The 27,846-nt window shown below is 44.2% G+C and overlaps 1 long non-coding RNA gene across 4 annotated transcripts; it reads right to left on the bottom strand.

Moving 5' to 3' along the window:
• Positions 1-715: 715 nt before the first annotated feature.
• On the bottom strand, positions 716-27,846 carry LOC307225309. 4 transcript variants are annotated; one of them, XR_013842856.1, is made up of 5 exons: positions 27,356-27,846; positions 19,277-19,397; positions 3,350-3,677; positions 1,970-2,490; positions 716-1,595 (listed from the first exon to the last, which is right to left on the bottom strand). It is a non-coding gene; the product is annotated as an uncharacterized lncRNA (long non-coding RNA). The 4 variants fall into 4 exon arrangements; XR_013842857.1 differs by lacking the exons at positions 19,277-19,397; positions 27,356-27,846 and adding an exon at positions 14,313-14,448; XR_013842858.1 differs by lacking the exons at positions 19,277-19,397; positions 27,356-27,846 and adding an exon at positions 4,077-4,147.

Here is a 27,846-nt window from a genome sequence, read left to right as displayed (position 1 = left end):
CTTTTTGTACGCTACTACGGCAGCAAGGATTCTTCTAGCAAAGTATTGGAAGACACAAGAGCTACCCACGCTGGAGGAATGGCAGGCGAAAGTGATTGACTTTATGGGACTGGCAGAAATGACTGGCAGAATCCGCGACCAAGAGAAAGAGACTGTCGAAGAAGATTGTAAGAAATTTAAGATGTATCTTAAGAATTATTATAAAACTGAGGAGTGTTAAAATGCTGAGGGAAAAGAAGACGTAGAATTGCAGCGATAATTGGGTTTAAAATTTAGGGTGGAATAGAGAAAGAGGATAAATTTATATTTAATTGGGCAAGATAGGTTGCTGAATAATGGTACTAAATTAAGGATGCAAAAAGGGAAAGGTATGGGGAAGTCCGGGAAAAGAGGGTTATGAAAATAAGGTTATGAAAATATGAGTTTTTTGTTTGTTTGTTTTTTGTTGTTTTTTGTTTCTGTTAAAAAACTGGAAATTAATAAAAATCTTTATGAAAAAAAAAAAGCAAAGTTATTTGAATGTGTAGAACTTGCAAAAATGACACAAAAAATTAGAAACCAAAAAAATACAAAGTTTATTAATGATTGGAACAAATTTATGACATACATTGAAGGGAACTATAAGAACATAAAAACTACAGCAGGACTGATATAGATCTTACGATGTGTAAACCATTATAATTATTAGCTGCAAGAGAAATAAACTACTCATATTATTATTATTATTTATTCATTTCATTTGTCACCCAATACAAAATATCTCTAGGCCACATTGGGAAGAAAAGAAAAGAAAAAACATCCAGTTTAACAATGGAACTACAAGAGCCCACTGAAAAAAGAAAACCTCCACAGTAACTATATACATGATTATTATAGTCTCTCAAAGGAAGAGTTATGTCTGAACCAAGCACCACAAAGATGTTAATGTTGGTGTCATCCATCTTGGACTTCCTTCTCTTTGAGTATTTCTGACCATGGAATCTCATCCAGTAGCTCCTTAAGCTTTCCCTTGCCTCTGGATCATGAAACCCAAGAGGACCTGATCACTTCCTCCCAAACTTCCAGTACTTCCACTTGGTCAATCAGTTCCTCCCTGTTGATGAGGACCAGGTCCAAGATAGATGATCCCCTTGTTGGTTTTTTCACCTTCTGGGAAATGAAATTGTCAGCCAGGCAACAGATGAATTTGTCAGACCTTACATTCTTGGCATAGTTTGAGTACCAACAGGTATCAGGGAAGTTGAAGTCTCCCATGATTACTGTATCTCCCCTTTCTGAATGTTTGGTAATCTGCTCTAGGAAGGCATTACGCAAGTCTTCAGTCTGGCTTGGTGGTCTATAGTAGACATCCACGGTAAGGTCACTGTTGTTTCCCTCCTCTACAATTTTTGCCCATATACTCTCAATCTGCTTTCCATGCTCCAACTCGTGGATCTCTTCACAAGTGTACCCATCCTTTACATATAATGCTACTCCACCTCCCTTCCCATTTGGTATCTTCTTTTGAATAAGCTGAAGCCCTCTATTTCTCCATTCCAGTCATGAGTCTCATCCCACCAGGTTTCAGTAATGCCTATTAGGTCATATATGCAATCCTGTATTAAGAGCTCAGAGAGGGATGCGGGTGGCGCTGTGGGATAAACCACAGAGCCTAGGACTTGCTGATCAGAAGGTCGGCGGTTCGAATCCCCGTGATGGGGTGAGCTCCCGTTGCTTGGTCCCTGCTCCTGCCAACCTAGCAGTTCGAAAGCGCATCAAAGTGCAAGTAGATAAATAGGTACCGCTCTGTCGGGAAGGTAAACGGCATTTCCGTGCGCTGCTCTGGTTCGCCAGAAGCGGCTTAGTCATGCTGGCCACATGACCCGGAAGCTGTACGCCGGCTCCCTCGGCCAATAAAGCGAGATGAGCGCCGCAACCCCAGAGTCGGTCACGACTGGACCTAATGGTCAGGGGTCCCTTTACCCTTTACCTTTATTAAGAGCTCAAATTCGTCTTGCTTGTTTCCCATACTCTGTGCATTAATATAGAGACAATGCTATGGGGTCATGCTAATAGTGCCCTCCTTAGCAGGTGAGCCCCTCCTCTGAACCCTGGTGGCAAGCATCAGCAGAATTTGACCCATGAGTGCTGTATGTCTTCAGGACCTAAATTAATTTTTCTACAATTCTCCAAAATACTCCTGACACAGTGTCATTCTGGAGCTTTGAGGCCCATTTATAGCATGATTCCAAGCCTTGGCCTACAGAAGAATTGTTAAACTTTGAGTGCCCAGATATTCTAGACTACAATGCCTATGATGCCTAACCATTGACTAAGTTGGTTGGGAATGATAGGAGTTGAAGTCAAACAACCTCAGAGAATGCAAGATTGAAGAACAATGGTGTAGAGCTCAACAGGGCCCTCAGACTAGGAAGACTGTCAGTGGTGGGCCCTTCCTGGAGCATTAGGTCCTCAGCAGTTGCCCAGTGATGCCCATTGCCAACACCAGTCCTGTAAATGGTTGTAAGATGGTTTTCAGAAAGGGAATGTGTGCAACATCCCAACCCACAACACCACGGAAACTATAGGACAGGCAGCCCTACTTTAGCACAATACAGTCTTCACACTGTACTACGGCCAGCCTCAACGGATGCCTTGTACAGTGGTACCTCGGTTTAAGCACAGTCCGGTTTAAGAACGATTTGGTTTACAAACTCTGCAAAACCGGAAATAGTGTCTCGGTTTGAGAACTTTTCTTCGGTCTAAGAACGGAATCCGAATGGTGGAAGGGCACCGGCGGCGGGAGGCCTCATTAGGGAAAGCGCGCCTCAGTTTAAGAACAGTTTTGGTTTAAGAACGGACTTCCGGAATGGATTAAGTTCATAAACCATGTTACCACTGTATGCAGCTGAAAATTTCAGCGTACAGTAGAATCAGATGAAGATATCATGCAGGACAGAGAGAAACCTCACAACGCATTAATGTAACTAACATATTTTGCACATCACCACTGAAGGGTGCATTGTTGCAAACCACAAACCTGGTCATCTAAAAGCCCTAAATACAATAAACATTTACAATCTATAGCACAGATGACCTTTTCAGCATGCAGCAACGTGTGTTTATAGTATGAGATATCACTTTTCAGCACATCGTGATGTGATCTTGCAAAACACACACACAAACTTTCAAATAATAAAATAAGAGCAGAATTAGGGAGTGTTCAGTTGGAAAAGCTGGCAAAGCTTTGTTTTTAACTACTATGACTTAAAAAAAAATACAGAAAGAAGTGAAGGGAAAGTAAATAAAAGGGAATATGTTTAGGACTGCAGTCTTAAGTATATGTAAAAACCACTTTTTGTAAACTTACATGTAATCCAACTGAAGCCTCTCAACCGGCGTTGTCTCTGCAAAACAGACTCCACAAGAAACTTTGAAGGAATAACTTAAGCACCCCTGAAGTGTGTGTTGGCTTTCATTGGCTCATCCAGGATTAAATCAGCTGGCAAACCCCAAACAAGGATTTTGTATTAACTTGGGCATGTGCTTGTAAAGCAAATTACTCTCTTTCTTTTTTTCCAGGGGGGAGTGGAACCCTCTGGTCATTCGAACTGATTTTCCTGAGTCTGTATGCATTGATTAGCAGTTTGGGTTGACTTTTTCTTTCCACATTAAAAGTTCTTCTTTGGACTAAGCCCCTGTCAGTAAAAAAATGAGAAGTCTGATGATACATGAGTTGGAAAGGGATTTATACAGGGTAGGGAAGGAGGAGGAGGGAGTAATCTATCTGCAGTTCTGCCAGCTGGTTTCATAACAAATCAACATTTGAGATTCAAAAATTAGGCTGGTTAGAATTCATTTTGGAATGTAGTTATTTACTTCTCTTAAATTCTGACTTTTTGCAGACTTGGTGCTCTGTCCTGTTTCATTTTGCTTTTGTTTTTAATTACAGTGCAATCCTATACACACACACACACACCCAGAGAGAGAGAGAGAGAGAGAGAGAGAGAGAGAGAGAGAGAGAGAAATAGGAATGCGAGAGAAACTTGATTCAGTTTGCAATTTAAGGCAAACTTGCCGTGGTTGGCCCAGGATACCTGGACTAGATGGTCTGTTGGTACGATCCAACAGAGCTCTTCTTGCATTAGTCGTTTGCACATTCCTAAACAAAATTGCAAAGCTAGCCACAGTCATCCTGTGACATTCACACATCCTCAAATTTTGCATTGCAGTTCGCTAGCCAAGTACTGCATATAAAAATGCATAGAGTAGTATGGAGTAGAGTAAAGTGAGCATTAAAAATGTGAATATTACTGAAGGCATTATACAAATATGCCTTATTATAGGAGAAATTGCAAAAATGTGTATAACAGACAAAATTACAAACATGAATATATTAGGAGAAATCCATACTAAAATGATAAACTAATGTGAGAAACTGACTGCCCAGGGTTTGAGCCTTATCCTATTATGCCTTTCTTTTCACAAGATAAGAAAAAAAACAAGCTTTCAAAACAACCAGCCTCAACTGTTTTATGCTGCTCAGAACCTGATGGCAACAGCTAAACAAACTTCTTATATCAAGCCACCAATACCCTGTTTCAAAAAAAAGTCTGGGGTTCAAATTTCCACTCAGCAATTAAGTTCCACCTACCTTCAGGGTTGTTGTGCAGATATGGGCAGCGCTGTGCTCTAAACCACTGAGCCTCTTGGGCTTGCCGATCAGAAGGTCGGCAGTTCGAATCCCCATGACGGAGTGAGCTCCTATTGCTCTGTCCCAGATTCTGCCAACCTAGCAGTTTGAAAGCATGCCAGTGCAAGTAGATAAATAGGTACCACTGTGGCGGGAAAGTAAACAGCATTTCTGTGCACTCTGGTTTCTGTCATGGTGTTTCATTGCGCCAGAAGCGGTTTAGTCCTGCTGGCCACATGACCCAGAAAGCTGTCTGGGGACAAATGCTGCCTCCCTCGGCCTGTAAAGCGAGATGAGCACCGCACCCCATAGTCGCCTTTGACTGGACTTAACTGTCCAGGGGTCCTTTACCTTACCTTTCTACCTTGTGCAGATACCCTGAGCTTCATAGAGGAAGAGAAAGAATTAAATGCACCTGAAACATGTTGTGGTCGCCTCACTTGGAAAAGTATGTTGTGGAGCTGGAAAAAGGTTCCAAAAGGAAAAACTTTCTTACAAGGAAAGGCTACAGTATTTGGTGTTTCTTAGTATAGAAGGGAAAGCAAGTAAGAGGGGACATGTTTGAAGTGTATAAAATTATAGCTGAAATTAATGGACTATGCAGAATTAGATAAGATGACAGGAAGGATTTGAAACCTGCGGGATCAGAGATTCTCAGAGGACTGGAGTAAATATGTGAACTATCTGAAAAGCAATTGTAATCAACAGATTACACTAGCAGGATTGCAAGAAGTTTTGTAAGGAGGACTATGTGAAATATTGCAGAGAAAAGTATGAAGAAAACTATTAGCGAAGGACTATTAAAAGTAATAGTGAAATTAATGAAATGCAGCTTCCAACAAAATATTAAAATACAATAATGCATCAAACATTAAAAGCTTCACTAAACTGGGCTGACTTCAGATGTCTTCTAAAAGTCTGGTAGTTGTTTATTTCCTTGACATCTGGTGAGAGGGCGTTCCACAGGGCAGGTGCCACTACCGAGAAGGCCCTCTGCCTGGTTCCCTGTAACTTGACTTCTCGCAGTGAGGGTGTAGCACCCTGCTTGTGGTTAACACTTAGCTGGAATGAAATATTCAACGCAGCAATAGAGAAATTAAAATAATAATTTATTTGTCAGACAAATAAATATGAGGCACAGTGGTATATGGTTACCAAGCTCTGGCCTGGCCTCTTGCCATTCTGGCCAGCACTTATATTTCCTTAATCCAGCCCCCTTGCTCCTCCTGTGGCTGCCTCTGTCCAATCAGCCTGGTTGAAATTCCTATTGGCTGTTTGCTAGAACCAATCACAAAAGATACACCCATTTCCTTCTGTCCTTTTATGGGAAACAAAAAGCTATATATTCTTCTATCTATAAATGACAAATAAGTAGTAATATATCTTACATGTGTCTCAACAAGGAACCTTAATTACCAGCTCACCTCGCCCTATTGCCCTCCAAAACAAATGGTTTAATCTCAAATTTTTATCTTAAACAGATGTCAAGGATCATCATTGAAAGATCTCCTTCCTTTGGAGGTCTCTAAACAAAAGCTTGACAAATGCTTTAATGATGTTTCCTGCTTGGCAAGGGGGGGCTGGGCTGGTGGCTGATGGCCCCTGTGGTCTCTTCCAACTATATGAAATAAGAATCTAGCATAAGGATTTAACATTTCTTGGTTTCTAAATCCTTTGCATAATTACATTTAAGCCAATATATTTAATACATAACATAGATAGCTTTTTAGAAGAATAAACCTTTTCAAAGTAAGGAACAGTTTCCAGCCTCAAAAATAGAAAGAAAGAAAACCTATCTTCTCCAGCCAAGCCAGTTGCCTTTTTCACTGCTCTTGACCTTTCAACCTTAGGAAAATATGGCTCAAGTTGAATGGGAGGCACATGGTTTTATTTTACTATTTACCCACTCTTAATTATGTTTTTCTCTGCTTTTTTATCTTCTGTAATATGTAGGGTCAGTGTAACCTTGGCTGTCAGCCTGTAATTCCCTTTGACTTTGAGAATTGTTTTCTGCTATAAATCAGGGGGCCCCCTTATCCAGGAGAATAAACATCTTGCCAAGGTTCTTAGGCAGCTGCTCTTCTGCCTGGCATGAAACATTTGAAGATCTTTAAGCTCATTTTAAAATACAGGCCCTGATCAAGCCTCAATAAAAATGCAGGCTTATGATTAGATGCCTCAAGGGAACCACCAGAAGGCCCTCAGCGCTGGACCTCAGTGTCTGGGTAGAATGATGGGGGTGAAGACGCTCCTTCAGATATAGTGGACCAAGGCCGTTTAGGGCTTTAAAGGTCAGCACCAACCATTCACACAAATCCACAGTAGAGTCCCTAGGACAGTTAGATGCTGCCTTGTACACCTCCTTCTGGCAACTCCCACAGCCAAGTTGGTGCCAAACATCTTGCTCTGTTTTCCTTTTGGCCACATCAGCAAGTCTTGCCACCTAGACAGCCCAAGACCTCCATATGCACTGCCCATTCTTGTGTCCCAGGGAGGCCACTTTGGTGCTGCTAATGCAGCGGTTTGACTTCACCCTTGGAGGCACACTCCATGGTCTCTCGAGACAGATGGGTGCCAACCAACCAGACAATTGATGGAGGGTAAGACTATCAATGGCTATTAGCCATGAAGGCTATGTTCAACCTCCACTGTCAATGACTGTACGCCATTGGATATTAGCTGCTGGGAATCACAGGTAGGGAGAGAGCTATAGTATTGCTTTTTCCATTTGATTATATACATTCACATCATTGTTATCCACTTTACCACCCTGGCTCCTTAGAGCCTATCAGCTTCCTTCCCTCCAGCCTCATGGCTTTCAAAATTAACCTTTATATCATGGGTAGGCAAACTAAGGCCCGTGGGCCGGATGTAGCCCAATTGCCTTCTCAATCTGGCCCACGGACGGTCTGGGAATCAGTGTGTTCTTACATGAGTAGAATATGTCTTTTTATTTAAAATGCATCTCTGGGTTATTTGTGGGGCATAGGAATTTGTTCATTTTTTTTTCCTTCAAAATATAGTCCGCCCCGCCCCCCCCCCACAAGGTCTGAGGGACAGCCCCCTGCTGAAAAAGTTTGCTGACCACTGCTTTTTATCATTGCATTTTGTACGTTTCCCAATTCTAATTGCACTCATAACAAAATGACTCAAAATTTAAACAAAATATAGAAAGGTAGACAATTTCTCATTGCAAGTCTTCAGGCAATCCTGCAAGTGATGTTAATTGGTTACAATAATTTTTCAAATACCATGGTGGCAGATGAAGATGATGGACTTTGCAGAACTGGCAGGAAAAATCCGAAACCAGCAGGATCAAGTATTCCAAAAGGACTGGAGTAAATTTATATGTTTTTTATAGAGCTATTGCCTTCAGATCCTGATTCGCATAAGTATTTTGTTGGTCCCAGCTGCTGCCCTTTCAGCTTAGCTGCACGCACAATGTGGCAGTTCTCTATCTACTGTATCTCTCTCTTCCATATTCTCCTGGTGCAAGGATAGGGAAATGTGCTCTTAGCTAAGAGTTAATTTTACTTAAAAGGGAAGGGCTGTCCGCACCCTAGGATCACATCTGATTACAGCCTTAAATGATTAGATTGTATTTCCATCCTCCCTCCTCGTATCAGCTGGCAGTCATCGTAATGAGCCAGCCCTTTCATGAAGCTGAATGTTATAAGATTCAGGAGAGATAAAAGAAAGCACTTCTTTAAACTATGGAATTCACTCCCACCAGGGGCTAAGGAAGGGGGTGCAGTGGGTGTGGACCGCCCCGGGTGTCGCCACTGAGGGAGGTGACAAAATGCCGGGCGGCACTCACCAGGGGCCTGCAGTGCACCCGAGCCATGCGTTTCTCCTGGGAGAGACATGGTGGCTTGGGCACGTGCAGGCTCGACGCTGCCCAAATGGTCCACCCTCTGTAGGGCGGCTGAGTGGGATGTGGCAGGCAGACTCCGGAAGCCCCACGGTGCAGGCCGCCCCTGGGTGCTCTGCCCCAGGCACCCGAGCGATTTCCTCCACCGCTGACTGAAGTTTTTAATATGTGACATTTTAGTGTATTTTTCATCTTTGTTGGAAGCCGCCCAGAGTGGCTGGGGAAACCCAGCCAGATGGGCGGGGTACAAATAATAAATTATTGTTGTTGTTATTATTATTATTATTATTATTATTATTATTATTATTATTACTGACTCCCACAGGAGGCGGTGATGGCCACCAACTGAGGTGGCTATTTACAAAGGACTGGATAAATTCATGAAGGGCATTTAGGCACAAACTTAATGTACTGGAGTGTAAAAGGTAAAGGGACCCCTGACCATTAGGTCCAGTCGTGACCAACTCTGGGCTTGCGGCACTCATCTCACTTTACTGGCCGAGCGAGCCGGCGTACAGCTTCCAGGTCATGTGGCCAGCATGACTAAGCTGCTTCTGGTAAACCAGAGCAGCACACAGAAACGCCGTTTACCTTCCCGCTGGAGTGGTACCTATTTATCTACTTGCACTTTGATGTGCTTTCGAACTGCTAGGTTGGCAGGAGCAGGGACTGAGCAATGGGAGCTCACCCCGTCACGGGGATTTGAACCGCCAACCTTCTAATTGGCAAGTCCTAGGCTCTGTGGTTTAACCTACAGCACTACCTGTGTCCCGTTCTAGAGTGTAGCTCCCACAAAAAAATATTGAGTCTGGAGGTGTCCATAGTCTAACTGCCACGTAAGCATCATGTGAGTGATCAGGGTGAACCAGGAGCCTGAATAGTTGGTTCCATCAGGAAGATGCTTCCTATGTGCCAAAATGGCAATTCCATCCTGCGGCGGCCACAAACACACCCTTAGCTTTTAAGTGGTGAGGATGTGGCTCCCTGCCATGCACACTGGTGCCCAATTTCAATTTAAAAAGGTAAAGGTACCCCTGCCCGTACGGGCCAGTCTTGACAGACTCTGGGGTTGTGCGCCCATCTCACTTAAGAGGCCAGGGGCCAGCGTTGTCCGGAGACACTTCCGGGTCACGTGGCCAGCGTGACATCGCTGCTCTGGCGAGCCAGCGCAGCACACGGAAACGCCGTTTACCTTCCCGCTGGTAAGCGGTCCCTATTTATCTACTTGCACCCGGAGGTGCTTTCAAACTGCTAGGTTGGCAGGCGCTGGGACCGAGCAGCGGGAGCGCACTCCGCCGCAGGGATTCGAACCGCCGACCTTTCGATCGGCAAGTCCTAGGCGCTGAGGCTTTAACCCACAGCGCCACCTGCGTCCCAAATTTCAATTTGTTGTGGCATAAAAAGCCATATCTGATGCAGCCTATCATAGAACTGCAGAGTTGGAAAGGACTCTGAGGGTCTTTTGGTCCAACCCCCTGCAGTGCAGGAATCTCTTTTAAAGCATCCATGACAGACGGCCACCCAACCTCTGCTTAAAAACCCCCAAGGAAGGAAGAGTCCATCACCTCTCGTGGGAGTCTGTTCCACTGCCGAACAGCTCTTACTGTCAGACAGTTATTCCTGATGTTTAGTCGGAATCTCCTTTCTTGTAACTTGAAACCATTGGTTCGAGTCCTACCCTCCGGAGCAGGAGAAAACAAGCTTGCTCCATCTTCCATGTGACAGCCCTTGAGATATTTGGAGGTATTTAGGAAACGGGACATGGCTCCAGCATGCCACAAAGAAGGGTATCAACGAAAGTCTCTCTGTGGCCCATCCCAACGCCACTGGGAAATGGCGCGTCAGCAAACAGCCCGGCGCCTGTCAATGTATGGGAATATTTTCCCTCCCTTGGAGCAGAAGATCCCAGCGCCCGTAGCACTCCAGTCCTCCTGCGACTCTTACGTAAACAGCCCCACGTGCCTCCGACCTCGACCAAATCCACAGAGGGCTAAATTACCCATTTAGCAAAAAATTTTGAATTTAATTAAAGCGAGAAAGGCAATGGGGCCCCTTCCTTTTATTGCACTTGCCGCTGAAGCTGGTTATGAAACTCTGGGTCTGGCTCTGAGAGCCACCTGCCTCTGGCATTCCAGCAGAGGGATGGGGTTTCTGCCTAAACCCTGTCCCAAATGCTAACCACTGAAATCAAGGCACCGACATTTCATTTGGTAGCTGCAGGGCAACTGTGCAAAGGAAGGAGCGGAACGCCATATCCAGGCCAAGATGGCATTGTGCTTAGCAGTAAATTACCCGTCTCCTTTTATTTGATTTTGTACCTTTTGGGGGAATATTTTAATGATTTTAATGAAGGTTTGGTACAGGATCATAACTTATATTTTCAGGTAGTGGGGTTTTAGCATGTACTCTCCCACCCAGCAAAGTGTACCAGTAGTAAAGGGAGAGAGAGAGAGAGAGAGAGAGAGACTTAATAAATCTAAATCAATTAAGTCCTGTTGAAAAGTTCTCAATAAAGTTAGAAGCCAAAGATGCCCGAGGTAGGGCTAAGTTGTAGTCTGGCTTTTAATGAAAATGCTAATGATTTCTCCTTTTCTGGAATATATTTTGGCTTGCAGTTTCAACAAGATGCACTCCTTCCGCAATCAATTCCACACACCTTTATGTCGGTAGTTTTCTGCTTACCCCTCAAGGGGGGTAAAATTAATAAATGATCATTTCTACCCAAAGGGAGTCATGACAAGAAAGAGAAAAAATCATAAACAGGAAGGAAGAGGTTCCTCTTAACACCGGCAAGGGGCCATCAAACTGAATTGCAATGAATTTCGCAGGCAACCCTCTCAGACAAAATCTTCAGGCGTTTCATCTGTTGGGAAAGTAAAGAATCTCGCCTTGCAAATTTGCATTTGAAATTTCCACCACCAAAAGCACTGAATGGGTGTCATTGCTCAGATTCTCGGTGCCCAGGACAGTTGTTCTTTCTGCCCAATGGGAGGGCCGGCATTGTGCCCTGCTAGCTGAGAAAAAGGCTTGCTCATTGCATTCTTTTCCATTGAATTACATGAAGGAAATAGAGTCTAGAGGAGAAGGCAGGGAGTAAACAGTTCCAGAACAGAACATCCTGCCAGTCCTGTCGTCCCTAAAATGTAATGGCTTTCATTATAATACCTGGTACTTCCTTCTCCTCCGTCGACAAACTGCTGCTGGTGTTTTGCTCAGAACAATAACTCAATTCAACAGGACGTCGACAGATTTGCATGCCATGGCTCCGCCATGCCCAGTCTCTTTGTTGTATTTGTATAGGTTTCAGCCCGTAACAACAGCCAGTCAATTTTCCCCGACCGCTCCATCTGTTTAAGTAACTACCAAACAGGTTCTGAGCTAGAGTTGCCATATTTCAAAAAGTGAAAATCTTATATGATCTCTTATCTGATTCCTCATTTGGGTTTGTAGTACCCACCTTATTTTATGGTTGTAAGTCATTTTTAATTGTTTTTAATATTGTGTTTTAATGCTGTCCTGGGACCTAAGAGTAAAGCACATGTCGAAGAAGAAGAAGAAGAGGAAGAAGAAGAAGAAGAAGAAGAAGAAGAAGAAGAAGAAGAAGAAGAAGAAGAAGAAGAAGAGGAGGAGGAGGAGGAGGAGGAGGAGGAAGAAGAATTTCTGTATTTTGTACATGGTTCAGTTTTGTTTGCGATGTATACAGTCACATTTTATTGTTAGCTGGTTTCTTAGGAAATGTTATTGACTGCAGTTGTCTTTGTGTAGGTTCGCAATAGCTACTTCTATCACATTACGTGTTATATATATATATATATATATATATATATATATATATATATATATAATGAACTCATAGAGATTAGGGAGGAGACAAATATAAGTGATCCAGATCACGCACTCACGAAGGTAAATTTCTACCCAGTTTGTCTGCACAGGGATTTCTTCATTATTACCATTATGTTGGCATTATCTGCTTGTAAAACCACAAGATGTAGTGATAGCCACCAACATGGATGGCTTTATAAGAGGATTAGACAAATTCATGGAGGATAAGCCTATCAGTAGCTACTAGCCATGATGGTTACATTCTCCCCACTGTTTGAGGCATTATGCCTCTGAATACACCAGTTGCTGGGGAATCACAAGTGTTCATGCCCGGCTTGCTGGCTTCTCAGAGGCAACTGGCGACCCACTGTGAGAACAGGATACGCCTTTTGTATGTTCCAGCAGAGCTGGTCTTATTCCCCGGAGTCTGGCAAACGTGGCAAATTCAACATTAGAGTTCTTCTCTCTTCAAGACTAAATTTACCTGGAATGTTAAAGGACCCAATAAGAGATCACCCACACTTTAATTTTGCTCTCCACTTTCTGGGTGCAGGTGTTTGCTTTCAGAGGCACCAAGAAGCCCCATGATTTAGGGGGCCCATGGTGTGCTTGTGTGGTAACACACACGCAACGTTGCAACATCTGGAGGAGGCCAAGCACTGAAGCAGTGCCATGCTCAGCTCTGTGCTCTGCCTCCTCCACCCAGAAGAAGAGTTTGGACTTGATATCCTGCCTTTCACTCCCCTTAAGGAGTCTCAAAGCGGCTCACAATCTCCTTTCCCTTCCTCCCCCACAACAAACACTCTGTGAGGTGAGTGAGGCTGAGAGGCTTCAGAGAAGTGTGACTGGCCCAAGGTCACCCAGCAGCTGCATGTGGAGGAGTGGAGATGCAAACCCAGTTCACCAGATTACGAGTCCACTGCTCTTAACCACTACACCACACTAGCCCAGCCCCCTTCCAACAAATATTGAGGGGGCCGAAGACACCTCAGCCCCTAAAGTAGACATGCTGGCGAGCTTTAAAGTTCCTGTCCGAGCACTTTTTCCCACTCTTTAATGCTCAATCAGAACAAACAGCAATATGGGCTTTCCACCTAGATACACAGCAATAAAGGAAGTCTGGATGAACCCTATACAGTGGTACCTCGGGTTAAGAACTTAATTCGTTCCGGAGGTCCATTCTTAACCTAAAACTGTTCTTAACCTGAAACACCACTTTAGCTAATGGGGCCTCCCACTGCCGCTGCGCCTCCACTGCACAATTTCTGTTCTCATCCTGAAGCAAAGTTCTTAACCCAAGGTACTATTTATGGGTTAGCGGAGTCTGTAACCTGAAGCATCTGTAACCCGAAGTACCACTGTATGTGGTTATCTGGCATGAGAAATTCCAGGGGACAGAACTTCCCAGATGTGACTCTATTCCAGAGCAGTGATCCCTGGAAGATCACAGTGTCATTTCTGCAATATTTGACCGACTTGCAAATAAAGCAGAGCAGAGGTGGAAGCAGAGAGACTGAAGACTTTCTTGCCAGAAAAAGTGCCCCGCTTGGGTCCCCAAGGGTGAAAAGGGACAAGAACACAGATGCCATGGACAGCTAGGCTATCCAACAGGGTCCAACCAGATGTTGTTGGACTACAAAACCCATCATCCATCACCCTTGGCCAGAATGACTAAAGCTAACAGGATTTGGAGTCCTGCAACATATGGAGGACGCAAACAGTACAGAACCAGACCAAGACATTTTGTTGCTTGAGGCAAAGAACAAGATGGTACCCTCTGCTCCCATGACACGTATAACAGCCAGGTTGACTAGCCGCTGAATCATCAACACCACAAATTGTATTTCTATTTAAATTACATTAACAATTTCTAAATTTGCAACTATATGCATATGCCAAACTAATGTGAATCTGTGACCTCTTTTTTTTTTGGTCATGCGTTACCTGTTTTTTAAAGATGCATTGAGTGAGCAACGTAGCCAGAAGTCACAGAGAGAAGAAAACAGCTTTCTGTTCCTCCTTTCTTCAGAGGTTACTAGTGCTTCCTGGCATCACAGCCCTTAGATGCTGACAAGTCCCACATCACCTCCGAACATTCAAGTCCAGCTGGTCCAGTCCGAGAAGCTGGGATGCAACATCCCAGGGCCCCACAGTTGCACAATTCATTGCTTCTTTTACATTTCCAACTTCAACAGGGATCAAGAACCGCTATGGTATTCCTGCATTTCAGGGGGTTGGACTAGATGACCCTCAGGACCCCTTCCATCTCTACAGTTCTTTGATTCTATGGACATTGCTGATGGGATTATATCTTCCACTGCACTTGCAGGCAACAAGCTAGCTAGGAGGGTTCAAATGGGTCTGTGGCGCACACAGTGCGGCCCTCCAGCATCTCCCTACTGCTCAGTGACCCACAGCGAAACTTAAGGATTTCCTTTTTTTAATTTTTTTTGACAAAGTAAAAATTTTTACTAATTTTATTTTATTTTGACAAAGTAATAATCATAAATAGATAAGGGGGAAAAATGTGCACCCCACCACCAAGACCATTCCATTGTAAGTATCCAACCTCACAAAATTTCAACACCTCTTGTGATGGTTTGACCTCTTTCTGTTTTAACAGTACAAATTCTACAAACACCCTCCCTATCTCCTCAAAATTATTTCTCCTGCATATTCCCCATCTTACCTTAATGGCACATGTTAATTTATCATTAATAGCTATATCCCACACCTCTTTATACCATTCTTCCATTTTATATTCTACTTGCCCCTTCTCTTCCCAGCTATCATGATTCATGCAGCTGTCAATAAATTTGTGAGCAAGTCCTCCATAGCCTGTGAACCTTCCACCCCATCATAAATTGATAATAATGCTACCTCTGGGCTTTTGGTCAGCTTTAACCCAGTGATTTCTGTTATCTCCTTAAATACCCTTTGCCAAAAAAAAAGTACATATTTACACTTCCACCACATGTGAACATAGTTCCCTGTTTCCTAGCATCCCCTCCAACATAACAGCGAATAGTCCTTGTTTATTTGATTTAATCTGACTGGTGTTAAAAACTGTCTCCAAAATATTTTATACTAATTTTCTTTTATTCTTACAGACAACATATGTTTCTCTCTTATTTCTCCCCAGCTTTGACTATCTATCTGCCTTGTTGTCTCCTTTTCCCACACCTCTTTTAAGTGATCTTCTTGATCCTCCATTTCTACTATTATTTTATATGGTTTCCCCTTTTATAACTCTATTTTCTTCTCTATCTCCCCTTTTTATAATCGATTTTTTTCAAATTTTGTATATGCTTTGCAGTTCTTGTTTTACCTTAACCACTTGTTTGTCCATTGCTCCAAGAAGGATTTCCTTTCTAATCAAAGGTCAGACAACCACCAAGTTCATGAAATGGTAGGCATTCGCTCTGAATTTGAGAGTCAAATTCTCCCGTGGTTTTGTCCAGGTTACAAAAATACCACCTCAGTCTCTTTCGGGGGTTTTCTATCCAGAGGAAACCAAACTCCCAGGAAACCCTCAGAGCTCGGACTAATTTCTAGAACGTCCTAATACAGTGCAGCATCCACAAATATCTGCTTTGGAAGTAGATTCTTTCAAGAAAATGTGAGCTGCACCTTCTTCTTTGCATTTTACATTTACAGCTATCTCAAATGAGCATTAAGTCGGCTCTTAATAACATAGTTATTATGAGCATGCTATTTTATTTTCTGCAATCTGTGCATGTGTCTGGGGACTCGCAAGGTGTTAATCCTTAAACTGTTGACTCACAATGTGTTCATCTGTCAGTCTGTTGGTCTTTAATGAAGTCAAGTTCCCATTTGCTTCAAAGGGAAGCTTTTAATGAGGACTATAGGCCTACTAATTCTCTCATCCTGACTTTTACCACCACACACAGAGACACAAGCAGCCTTATAGGTTGGGCTCTGCTGGGGGTGGGGGGCCTTTGATCCATGAGCCTAATTGGGCCCGCCAGCCCTTCTCATTTGGCCCATTCAGGTGGCTTTAGTCAAGCCATTCCCACTTGCTCTGTCTCAGGTGTGAAGCCAATAAAGATCTGGCTGGGCCTAAAAGGGTTTTGCAGGTACCTTTAAACTGATCCAGACTAGCTCCTGGCAGCAAAGCCTTGAAGCCACTACTTAGATTTCCCACACTTCCCCCTGAAGGTCCAGACAACCTCTGGATAACTGCCATTGCCACATGTCATCCAGTTAATTCCAAAGCTTTCATCTCCTTAGAAAACCAAAGGGCATTTGCATACCCTGCAAGTGTCCTGGAAAAACTGGGAAATCCTGTTGTGTTTTTCCCGCAAGAGCACAGCGGCCATTTTAGGTACTGTGATCTCACTCCCCAAAAGCACTTGGGGGGGGCTGTGATCTCAAGCGGTGCCCCAAAACATGTGGGTTTTTTATGTCGTGCAAGAACATGGCCCTGAAAAAAGCACATATTTCAGCTCTGTGATCTCGCGCCTGTCACATGACTCATGGAAGACAATCATCCCAGTTTTGGGACTCAACATGCTGGAAATACAACAGCAATATTGAGACCTGAATCTAAGTGCTGCAACACGTCTTGACAGCTTTTGAGGGGCTTCATGGACTTCTAGTTCTTTGTTTGTGGGCACAATTCAAAGTCTAGAAGTATTATTTGAAACTCAAGAACTGAAAGAACTGTCCATCCCTCTATAAACCTGCCCATTCTCTGACATCAAAAGCACAGGCCCAGTGCCAAATGTCTCCGCCATCAGAAACCGGGCAGGTTTCAATGCAGATAGGACCTTTTCGTTGAGGGCACCGTGACTCGGAAGCTGCAGATCTGAAGCCATCCTTCATATCAAGATTTATTTATTTCATTTCATTTACCCAAGCATTTAATTAACAGAAGCCTCTGAGTGCATTATCTGCTTTCTCTTTTACAGTGGTACCTCGGGTTACAGACGCTTCAGGTTACAGACTCCGCTAACCCAGAAATAAGATCTTGGGTTAAGAACTTTGCTTCAGGATGAGAACAGAAATCGTGCAGCGGCAGCACGGCGGCAGTGGGAGTCCCCATTAGCTAAAGTGGTACCTCAGGTTAAGAACAGTTTCAGGTTAAGAATGTACCTCCAGAACGAATTAAGTTCTTAACCAGAGGTGCCACTATACATCTGTTCTGTATTTTATTATAACACCTTATCCTGCTGCTTTATGGATTGTTCTTTTTTGGGTCTATCGAAAAATGATCACTTGTATTACATACCCCGCAAGTTTCCTGAAAAAAGGGACACCCCATTTTCTCACGCGAGAGCATGGCAGACATTTTGGGTACCATTATCTTGCGCAATTTTACGCTGAGATCTTATCCCTGAGAAAAGCACATCTTTGGGGCTTTGTGATCTCATGTGGGACCATAGGCGGGAAGATACATATCCTGGTTTTGGGACTCAGTATGTTGGAGGGTAAGATATTACAGTGGTACCTCTGGTTGCGAACGGGATCCGTTCTGGAGGCCCGTTCGCAACATGAAAAGAGTGCAACGCACAGGTTGCGATTCGCCACTTCTGTGCATGCACGTGACATCATTTTGCACATCTGCGTATGTGCGAGCAGCAAAACCCGGAAGCAACCCTTTCCAGTACTTCCGGGTCATCACGGGATGTAACATGAAAGAACGTAACATGAAGCAGACGTAACATGAGGAATGACTGTAATGTGTTATATTTGAAGCTGCCCAAGGAAGCTGTGGTATGTTTCAGAGTGCCGTGGCTCATCAAGGCAGCCTACACACACGCACACACACAAAGGCCACAGCTCCAGCCCCAAAGAGCATTGAAAAATGCAGAGGACTCTGGTTCATTAGAGCAACTGGCCCCAAAACATCACTCTTGAGTTTTCCAAGCCCCCGTGCCTTCTTATTTACAACCAGTTCAGAGGGTCGCCTGGGCTGTGTACTTCTTCCTCCTTGTAGAACTCAAGAGGGAGGGGGATAGGGACAAAAATGAAATTTTCTGTCTCTGCCCATCATTGGGTTCTGGCTCCACCTGTCATTATCTCTAGCACCACCTACTGTTGGCCTCCCTGTTCTCTGTCCTACCAGTTCCATTGGGCACCCAACACCACTGGAAAAGTGCATGGTGGGCAAAGAATGATATGGTGGTTAACATTTTTGGGTTTTGGCTGGAGAGACCTGGGTTTTCATCCCCATTCAGCCATGAAGTTCATTGGGCATCCTGTGTTCCTAGTGTAGGTCAGATATACCCTTCCCATCTCTGGTCAGCGGTGTCACATGGGTGGGACTTTTGGGCACAGATCTAAGACACTACTCAGCAGAACAAGTAGAAAGGCCCCCAAATGCATGTGGGCTTGCTTATCATTGAAGTAAATTATGTAATTTCACAATCTTTGGGGGGAGCAGGCGGATAAGCCCATTAAGTGCAGAGTGTAAATCAACCTAACTGCACCTTTGTCTCTGGGAGTATTTAATTTCCTCTCTACCTCTGTGCATGTTTATGCCACTCACTATGCAGCCCAGAGGGTTTGGGATCTGGAGGTGTTAAAAAAATCTAAATAAATAAAAATATTTGCCATGCAATGGGGAGCAAGCCAAATTAGCGGGCAGGCTTCCAATATGAGTAATAGCCAAAAAGCCGGTCTTTGGGCAAGAATTCCCAGCATTCCTCCCTCCCCCTCTTCCTTCCCAAGAACCTTGATTCCCCTTAGACTTTTTCTCATGCTCTTTCCTTAGCACAAACCTCCTGCTGCTATTATTTCCTGGCCACCCCTTGCTGGATTCATCTAATTGAAGCTCCTTGGGGCAGGGGCCCTGACATTTAATTCGCCCACAACAGCCCCGACACGCCCTGCAGAGCTGGGTTAATAATGAATAATAGTCCTGCCCGTGAGCAACTCTGACCGACCGTGGGAGAAGTCCTTTGCAGACATCAAGTATGTGAACCTGGAGAACATTCCAGAATGGAGCAATGAGGGGGCCTCAGAAGAGTGTTTTATCTTCAGAAAGATGGAAGGATGGCATATCTCCTGGGGAGAAAGAGAGAGAGACCTGTTTACTCCAGGAAGCACTCAAGTTAATTTGAATCTTCTTGGCTGGCTAATTCTATCCTACATGTTAGACCTGGGTTACATCTTCAGAGAGAAGAAAAAGAAGAAGAGTTTGGATTTGATATCCCGCTTTATCACTACCCGAAGGAGTCTTAAAGCGGCTAACATTCTCCTTTCCCTTCCTCCCCCACAACAAACACTCTGTGAGGTGAGTGGGGCTGAGAGACTTCAGAGAAGGGTGACTGGCCCAAGGTCACCCAGCAGCTGCATGTGGAGGAGCAGAGACGCGAACCTGGTTCACCAGATTACGAATCTACTGCTCTTAACCACTACACCACACTGGCTCTTAAGTTAAAGAGAGATCCTATAACTTTCCTCAGATATAGAGCCTAAGAGGCAGAATCGGGCCATTTGTTCATCCTGCCAGGCATTTGATTGTGAGTGTGCCTTTATGACTATTATTGAAAGTGCAGTAAAATGACTACGTGCAAATTCAACAAAACAGAGAATACATCACAAGACAAATCATAGTGTGACAATAGCAGCTCCATAGCAGCTCAAAAAAAACCCAGTCACAATGTGTTGCTTAAAACCTGATAAATTAAATAGGTGGTTTTTTTAACCACCTGCCTATATTATATGAATCAGGTGCCAGGCAAATGTCATTTTACATGGTCAAAACATTGGCACTCCATATAGGTTCTCCACAAACAGGTTTGTGAGGCTGGTGGCAGAGCTTTACTTTCATCTTCCCTTACATATAAAAAGAAGGGACACCTGGTTTCCTCAAAGGTGTTTTCCTTTATAACCCCATTTGCAACTCTTCTAAGCCCAGGTTGTCATTCTGAACTAGCTACCGTATATCCCAAATATTATTGAACCACATCTCAAGAGGTAGCTGAGCCTGGGATTTACAGTGATATGTGATCGCTAGGCATGCAGCTACCAATATTAAAAAAATAAAATCTTTCTGCTGGTAGTAGGGTCAGAATCTGGGTTTAGTGAAAGCAGGGCTAAGGCTATGTTTTACAAGAGAGGTTGTTCAACAATTCTGGAGATATTATTGAAGACCCTGGTCCAAAATATATATACAACATATTTGTGAGTGTATTCTGAAACAACTTCTTGGTTCAATAATGGTGCATTTGGGGGGGTTTTCCTGGTTTGGTCTGGTCTGTGCTATGATACTTCCCCAATGCTAACTGCCAAGTTATTTCTGTCCAGAGGGGTTATAGCACAACAAAAGTGGAACAAACATAAATTAGAACATTAAAAGTTATGAGCTTTCAGCAGGAAGTTTCAGGATATGCACTGATTGAAAAGGAAGTACTGTGACCACCTCAAAACACCAGCAGGCACAAACAGTTCATACCCTCCAACATTTCTCCCATGAAAATAGGGACATCCTATTCCACAAAAGGGGACGCAGGTGGCGCTGTGGGTTAAAGCCTCAGCGCCTAGGACTTGCCGATCGAAAGGTCGGCGGTTCGAATCCCTGCGGCGGGGTGCGCTCCCGCTGCTCGGTCCCAGCGCCTGCCAACCTAGCAGTTCGAAAGCACCTCCAGGTGCAAGTAGATAAATAGGGACCGCTTACCAGCGGGAAGGTAAACGGCGTTTCCGTGTGCGGCTCTGGCTCGCCAGAGCAGCGATGTCACGCTGGCCACGTGACCCGGAAGTGTCTCCGGACAGCGCTGGCCCCTGGCCTCTTAAGTGAGATGGGCGCACAACCCCAGAGTCTGTCAAGACTGGCCCGTACGGGCAGGGGTACCTTTACCTTTACCTTTATTCCACAAAAATTATAATAATTTTGTTATTTATATCCCGTCCCTCTGACTGGGTTTCCCCAGCCACTCTGGGTGGCTTCCAGCAAATTAAAACATCAAGCACAGTAAGATATCAAACATTAAAAACTTCCCTATACAGGGCTGCCTTCAGATGTCTTCTAAAAGTCAGATAGTGGTTTATCTCCTTGACATCTGATAGGAGGGCATGCCACAGGATGGGCGCCACTACCGAGAAGGCCTTCTGCCTGATTCCCTGTAGCCTCACTTCTCACAATGAACCTTTGCCAGAAGGTTCTCAGAGCTGGACCTCAGTGTCTAAGCTAAACAATTCAAAGATAAAATAGTATTATTAATACTACCCCCTAATTATATTCACCCAAGAAGAGGTACGCTGGTAAGACTAAACTCTCAAAAGGGGCTATATGATTATTGTAAAGGAAGAAACACTGATCTAGAAAAATCGATCTACAGAAGGATAGCGACGGATAGATATTCGGCATGCTCGTGTGGCAAGTTGCTCTAGGTATGTACAAAAAGATTTCTATCGTGACACCATCTGATAAAAGCAAAACACACCTTGGCTGTTGCCTAGCAATGATGAGGAAAAGCGGCCTAAAGAAGCCTAAGAGGAAATCAGGAAAAAATGGATTTTGTCTCTGTGTTCAATATGAACCGGATGCCTTGTGTACAATATGTGTCCCCCTCTCTGTCCAGGATGGCTCTGAACAAAACTGAGATGCAAAAAAAGCTCTAATCCTGCCTCCAGGTTTTCCACAGGCATCTGGTTGGCCACTGCAAGAACAGGATACTGGATAGCCCATTGGCCTGATCCAACAGACTCTTATGTTCTTATGTAAGCTGTGGGTGAGCTTGGATTCTGTCTAGCTAGGCAGGTATAACCGCCCTTTTTTCACACAGTTATTCCAGGAGAAGAGAATCATTAGCACATGTTCCTTTTACGATCTTGTCCTCTCTCTCTCCCCCACCCTTCCTTGTTTGCCTGTCATGTGAAGGCATTTGTCATTAAACTTGAGGCCCAATCTGCCATCACAGTTCAGAAAGGTGGAGACACTGCTCTGTAGTGTGGCTGGCAGATCAGCATGTGTATTTATTAAAATACATCTTGAGTTTCATTTCTTCCAGAAGGTAATAAATCTTCTACATTTCCTGGTTAAGGTAAAGGAAGAGTCTTGCTGGGTTGGCTCAAAAGTCCAGCTGGTCCTCTTAAAAACCATTGTAAACAGCTAAAATCATTGGTGGGATTGGAATAACACTTGTAGTTTAATGGTGGATTTTGTGGAGATGCAAAAGATTCGGATTATTATAAAAGATGCAGGAGGAATTGACCAACAATAGGACCCACAAAGGGGAGGGGGGAAGTCCAGGAGATTCTGTGGAATCTTGTTTCTATATTGTATGTTGATATGTTATTGTTGGGAAAGATGGAGGGCACAAGGAGAAGGGGGCGACAGAGGACGAGATGGTTGGACAGGTTCTCGAAGCTACCAGCATGAATTTGACCAAAATGCGGGAGGCAGTGGAAGACAGGAGTGCCTGGCGTGCTCTGGTCCATGGGGTCACGAAGAGTCAGACACGACTAAACGGCTAAACAACAACATGTTATTGTAAAATTTTAATTTGAAAAACCCAAATATATAAATTTACCAAAAACAAAAAAAGCCCAGCTAATCCTGTCTTCAGTTCCCACAGTGGCCAGCCAGGGATAAGGGGGAAATTCAGTTTGCATTTAAAGCCAAATTTATCAGACCCACACTCTCCGAAAGAATGTGAGAGCCAATATGCAGCCACCCTTCGAAATTCACACTTATGTGAAATTTCGCTGTGCAATGCCGCTCTCCAACCAATCTTCGCCAAAAATGCAGATGAGAAAGAAGAAGAAGAAGAGTTTGGATTTGATATCCCGCTTTATCACTACCCTAAGGAGTCTCAAAGCAGCTAACATTCTCCTTTCCCTTCCTCCCCCACAACAAACACTCTGTGAGGTGAGTGAGGCTGAGAGACTTCACAGAAGTGTGACTGGCCCAAGGTCACCCAGCAGCTGCATGTGGAGGAGCGGGGAATCAAACCCGGTTCACCAGATTATGAGTCTACTGCTCTTAACCACTACACCCCACTGGTGTAGCGTGCATAAGCAAGAATATATGTCATGGAATGGTTGTATGGAGAGGAATGGTGGGAGGAACCAGCTGGGGAACCCCCAAGGGAAGAAGGCTCAGAACCCGGGGAGTGGTGGTGGGACGGTGATGAGTGGTCAGGGGGAGAAGAAGGGGGAAAGGAGTTGACAGAAGCTGAAGGGGTAACAGGGCTTAGTGAGCTGGGAGAGACGTGGCAGAGAGAAGTCAAGAATCAGAAGAGAAGGTGAAGCAGGAGAATGGGATGAGAGAGGCCAAGAGGCAGAGATTGTTAGGATTCTTGCTCCGTGTTTGCAGTCATGGGATTGTTGTCTATCACATGACGGTGTATGTTTTCATTCCACAGTGTGGGAAGTGACAGAGACAGTATGTTTCGTACTACTGTGTTCCAGAATGTAGGACTCTTGTCCTTTGTTTCTTTCTCTTTGCTATCTGATGAGAAAGAGGGAAGGAGCTAAGTCAGAATGCTCCAAGTGTATTATATGTAAATAAAAGTAGATTAGCCAAAATGCTGTGCTACTGAGTTCTGTTACGCAAACTGCAAAGACTCTGCAGGATTGTAAGTGTGATCATGCCTCTTGGTATCAGCCGCTGTGGTGTTCGATCGACCAGGAGGGAGAGAACATACCAGGCGGGCATGTGTCTCTACCAGGGTCCTACATGTGAGTAGTGTTAAGTTGTGGGTGAACATATCAGACGACACAGCGATTCTTCCAAAGCAGCTCTTTATTTGTAAGCTGGAACAGAACTGAACTGAAGAGCTCAGTCAGCCTGCTTATATAGAGCTCCAGAACAACATAACTGTTGCAACTTTCTAAAACTATCCAATCACTGAACGTCACTTTCAATCCTTCATTTGCATACAAACTATCCAATCACTGAATGTCACTTTCGATCCTTCATTTGCATAACTATCTACAGTATCCCCCTGCTGGCCCAGGGTGAGACCTTCAGTACATAACAAGTAGGACAATCCTAACAGAGATGAGTCAAGCTGATGAAGAGCCGTAGGTGTCTCCCCCTCCTGCTGCAACAAGCTCCCCAACCCCCTCATCTCCCCAAAACAGAAGAGGCATGAAAGGGGCAGAGGAGAGGTTGGCTGCATGCAGGTGCAGTCTCTGTTTGCTTGGAAGTAACCCTGGAGAAGAAGAGGCATAGGCAGCTGTGAGGATGCAGGGACCTTTAGTCCCAGCAACCAATTTCATGGAATATGACCCACTGGGAATGAGCTGTTGTGCTCCTTAGGCCTGACACTCAGCCAAGTCTGTGGAGATCATGTTTTTGCTAATAAAAAGTTACTTCCAACTTTGGACTGCGTGATTACTGACCGACACACTCTGTGACAATACATTAATGAAAATAACACATGAAAATACATTATATCAGGGGGAATTACTTGCAAAAAAAATGTGTACATTAGTCAAAACAGCATATAAAAATGTGTTTATTAGGAAAAAAATTGCACTAAAATGCTGAATAATTCTCATGGGAATTTGTTTTTTTTAATCACAAATTTAAAAAACTAAATTTATGGGGGGGGGAGAAAAACTGAGATAAACCAAAATTGGCAGCAAACATAGAAAAGGAGAGGGAGAGGGAGACAACGAGGGAGAGGAAGAAGAAGGAGACGAGAAAGTAAACTCTGAGAGGAAACAAACAACAACACACAGTTCAGATCCAAAGAGCTCAAAGAATCTAGGTCTCATCTGCACTATGCATTTAAACAAGCATTCCCTCAAAGATTCCTGGGAATCCTGGGAACTGTAGTTTGTTAAGAGGGTGCTGAGGCTCATTAAAAGGTAAAGGGTAAAGGGACCCCTGACCATTAGATCCAGTCGTGACCGACTCTGGGGTTGCGGCGCTCATCTCGCTTTACTGGCCAAGGGAGCCGGCGTACAGCTTCCGGGTCATGTGGCCAGCATGACTAAGCCGCTTCTGGCGAACCAGAGCAGTGCACGGAAACGCTGTTTACCTTCCCGCCGGAGCAGTACCTATTTATCTACTTGCACTTTGATGTGCTTTCGAACTGCTAGGTTGGCAGGAGCTGGGACCGAGCAACAGGAGCTCACTCCGTCGCGGGGATTCACACCGCCGACCTTCTGATCAGCAAGTCCTAGACTCTGTGGTTTAACCCACAATGCCACCCACATCCCTGCTACAAGCCCCCTATTCCCCTTAGAGGGCTACGGTTCCCAGAGTGGTTTAAACAACCCCTTTCCCTGGGGAACTCAGTGTAGAGAACGCGGGGCTGTATGAGCAAATATTCTGACCTGCTGCAAAGCTGCTTCCTCCGTTCTTAATGGTGGCTCCTGTATTTAAAAAAACTGAAGGGCTAGAGTACCAACGAAGACAAGGCACCTGATCGCACACGGAGAGATAATAGATATCTTTCAAGTGGGTGGCATCTGGAGTTTTGCTGGGTGTGATACAGATGGGCCCTTTCAGCTGCGAGGCAACTCATCAGAGCCGCAATTTCATGTACTTAGCCAAATCAAGCCTAGGTATAACCTCTAGACATTTACCTGGTGCTAATTACACCTTCTCTGGGCAACCTGCTCTTCCCTCCAGCCCCTAATTGTTTTGTTACACACACAAATCCTCCTGCAAGCCTACACAAGTGCCTATCGTTTTTCATTATAATTTAGGGGGGGAAATCCGTACTCCCAAGTTTCTCGCTAGAAAAAAGAAGAAGAAAAGAGAAGCAAAGAGAGAGAGAAAGAGAGAGAGAGAGAAGGGTGGGTTGCGGAGAAAGGTGAGAGGCTTTGCCAGTGGGATAATCTTTTGCCTACAAATCAGGCCTCTGTTTTCTGGAATTAGACCTCCCACCTTTCAAATGGTTGAGGCGAATTAACTCACACCCACCTAAGGCCATATATTTCTCCCTTTTGTCTGCGGGGAATTTCCTCTCCAGTGATAGATGGGAGAGGTCACGAGCCAACTGGAATTTCACCTGCCAGCTTAGAAGGGGCAACGTAGAAATAATGAATAATGAATTGAGTCCTGCTCCTACAGATTTGCAAACAGGAATTGGAACGCTGGTTGTCAACCCAACAGCCATAGGAACTGTTAGCGAAGTCAAAATATTCGTCACAACATTGTGGAGCTTTGTTCGCGTGAACAGAAGTTGCCAGCGAGAGTAGATGATAGCCAGATATTCGGAGTAGACCCATTGACTTACATTACTTCGCAAAAAAACCCAAGATGCATTCTGATTCAATTATTATTTTTTAACTGTAACAATCTCAGTTACAGCTACAATTGTATTTGAGATGCTGTAAAATAAATAAAAGACAAACATATTGAATTTAACAAATTGGCGCTTAATATTTTTGCTTGAAATACTCCAGGACAAAAAGTGTCATTTTACAAGGTATGTATCCATTGGCATCTACAGTGGTACCTCAGGTTACATACGCTTCAGGTTACAGACTCTGCTAACCCAGAAATAGTACCTCAGGTTGATAACTTTGCTTCAGGATGAGAACAGAAATCGTGCGGTGGCAGCAGGAGGCCCCATTAGCTAAAGTGGTACCTCAGGTTAAGAACAGTTTCAGGTTAAGAATGGACCTCCGGAACGAATTAAGTTCTTAACCCGAGGTACCACTGTACTCTTAAAAGAAATATTTCACACCCAACATCCCTCCACGCACACAAAAAGCACAATTCAAAACTGCTTAACTTTTTAATACTTTATACTGCTAGGGTGTCTTTTCATTATGCATTCACGATCATTTGTGCTTGTGATGATATTGGGGTGGTTATACATGATCCCACTTTCAATACTGTTTTTACTTCACTGCTCCCACATAAAGATGTCGACTCAAGACATTCCCCAGAGTGGCTGGGGAAACTCAGCCAGATGGGCCGGGTATAAATAATAAATTATTATTAAATTATTATTATTCCCTCACACGGCACATAGTTAAACGATGGAACAGGCATCCAACGAAGCCAAACATTGGAAGATTCAAGACAGATTAAAAAAAGCACATCTTCATACCACTAATAGTTATATTATGGGACTTGCTCCTTCGGGAGACCATGATGGCTGCCATCTTGGATGTCCATTGCTTGAAACCACAGGAGGTTTCTGCACTCAGCTCCTGTTTTTAGGCTTCCCTCAGACATCTGGTTGGCTGCTGTGAGAACAGGGATGCTGAACTAGACAGGCCATCAGCCTCATCCACCAAGCTCTTCTTCTGAAGTTCCCATCTAAAGAAGTCACTGCCCTGGGAGAGACCATAGAGCCTAGAGCCTAAAATTTCCCATTTGCTTCCCTGGCTGTGGCCTTCACTCTCTCTTTAAGCTCTTCCAAGACTGTGATTTTGTGGCGCCAGCCCAGCCGCGCCACCCTGGTCGTCTGCGAAGTCAACATCAGGGCTGAAGCTCCGTGTGTGTTCCCAGCAGTTTCTGCAGCTGTGCTGTGGAAGAGAGGGGAAGAGACAATATCTTGCTGGAGAAATCTTGCCTTTTCTTTAAAAAAAAAAAACC

Source organism: Podarcis cretensis, assembly GCF_951804945.1.
Source record: "Podarcis cretensis genome assembly, chromosome: 10".
NCBI classification, from domain to species: Eukaryota; Metazoa; Chordata; class Lepidosauria; order Squamata; family Lacertidae; genus Podarcis; species Podarcis cretensis.
This window is presented reverse-complemented; position numbering and strand designations above follow the sequence as displayed.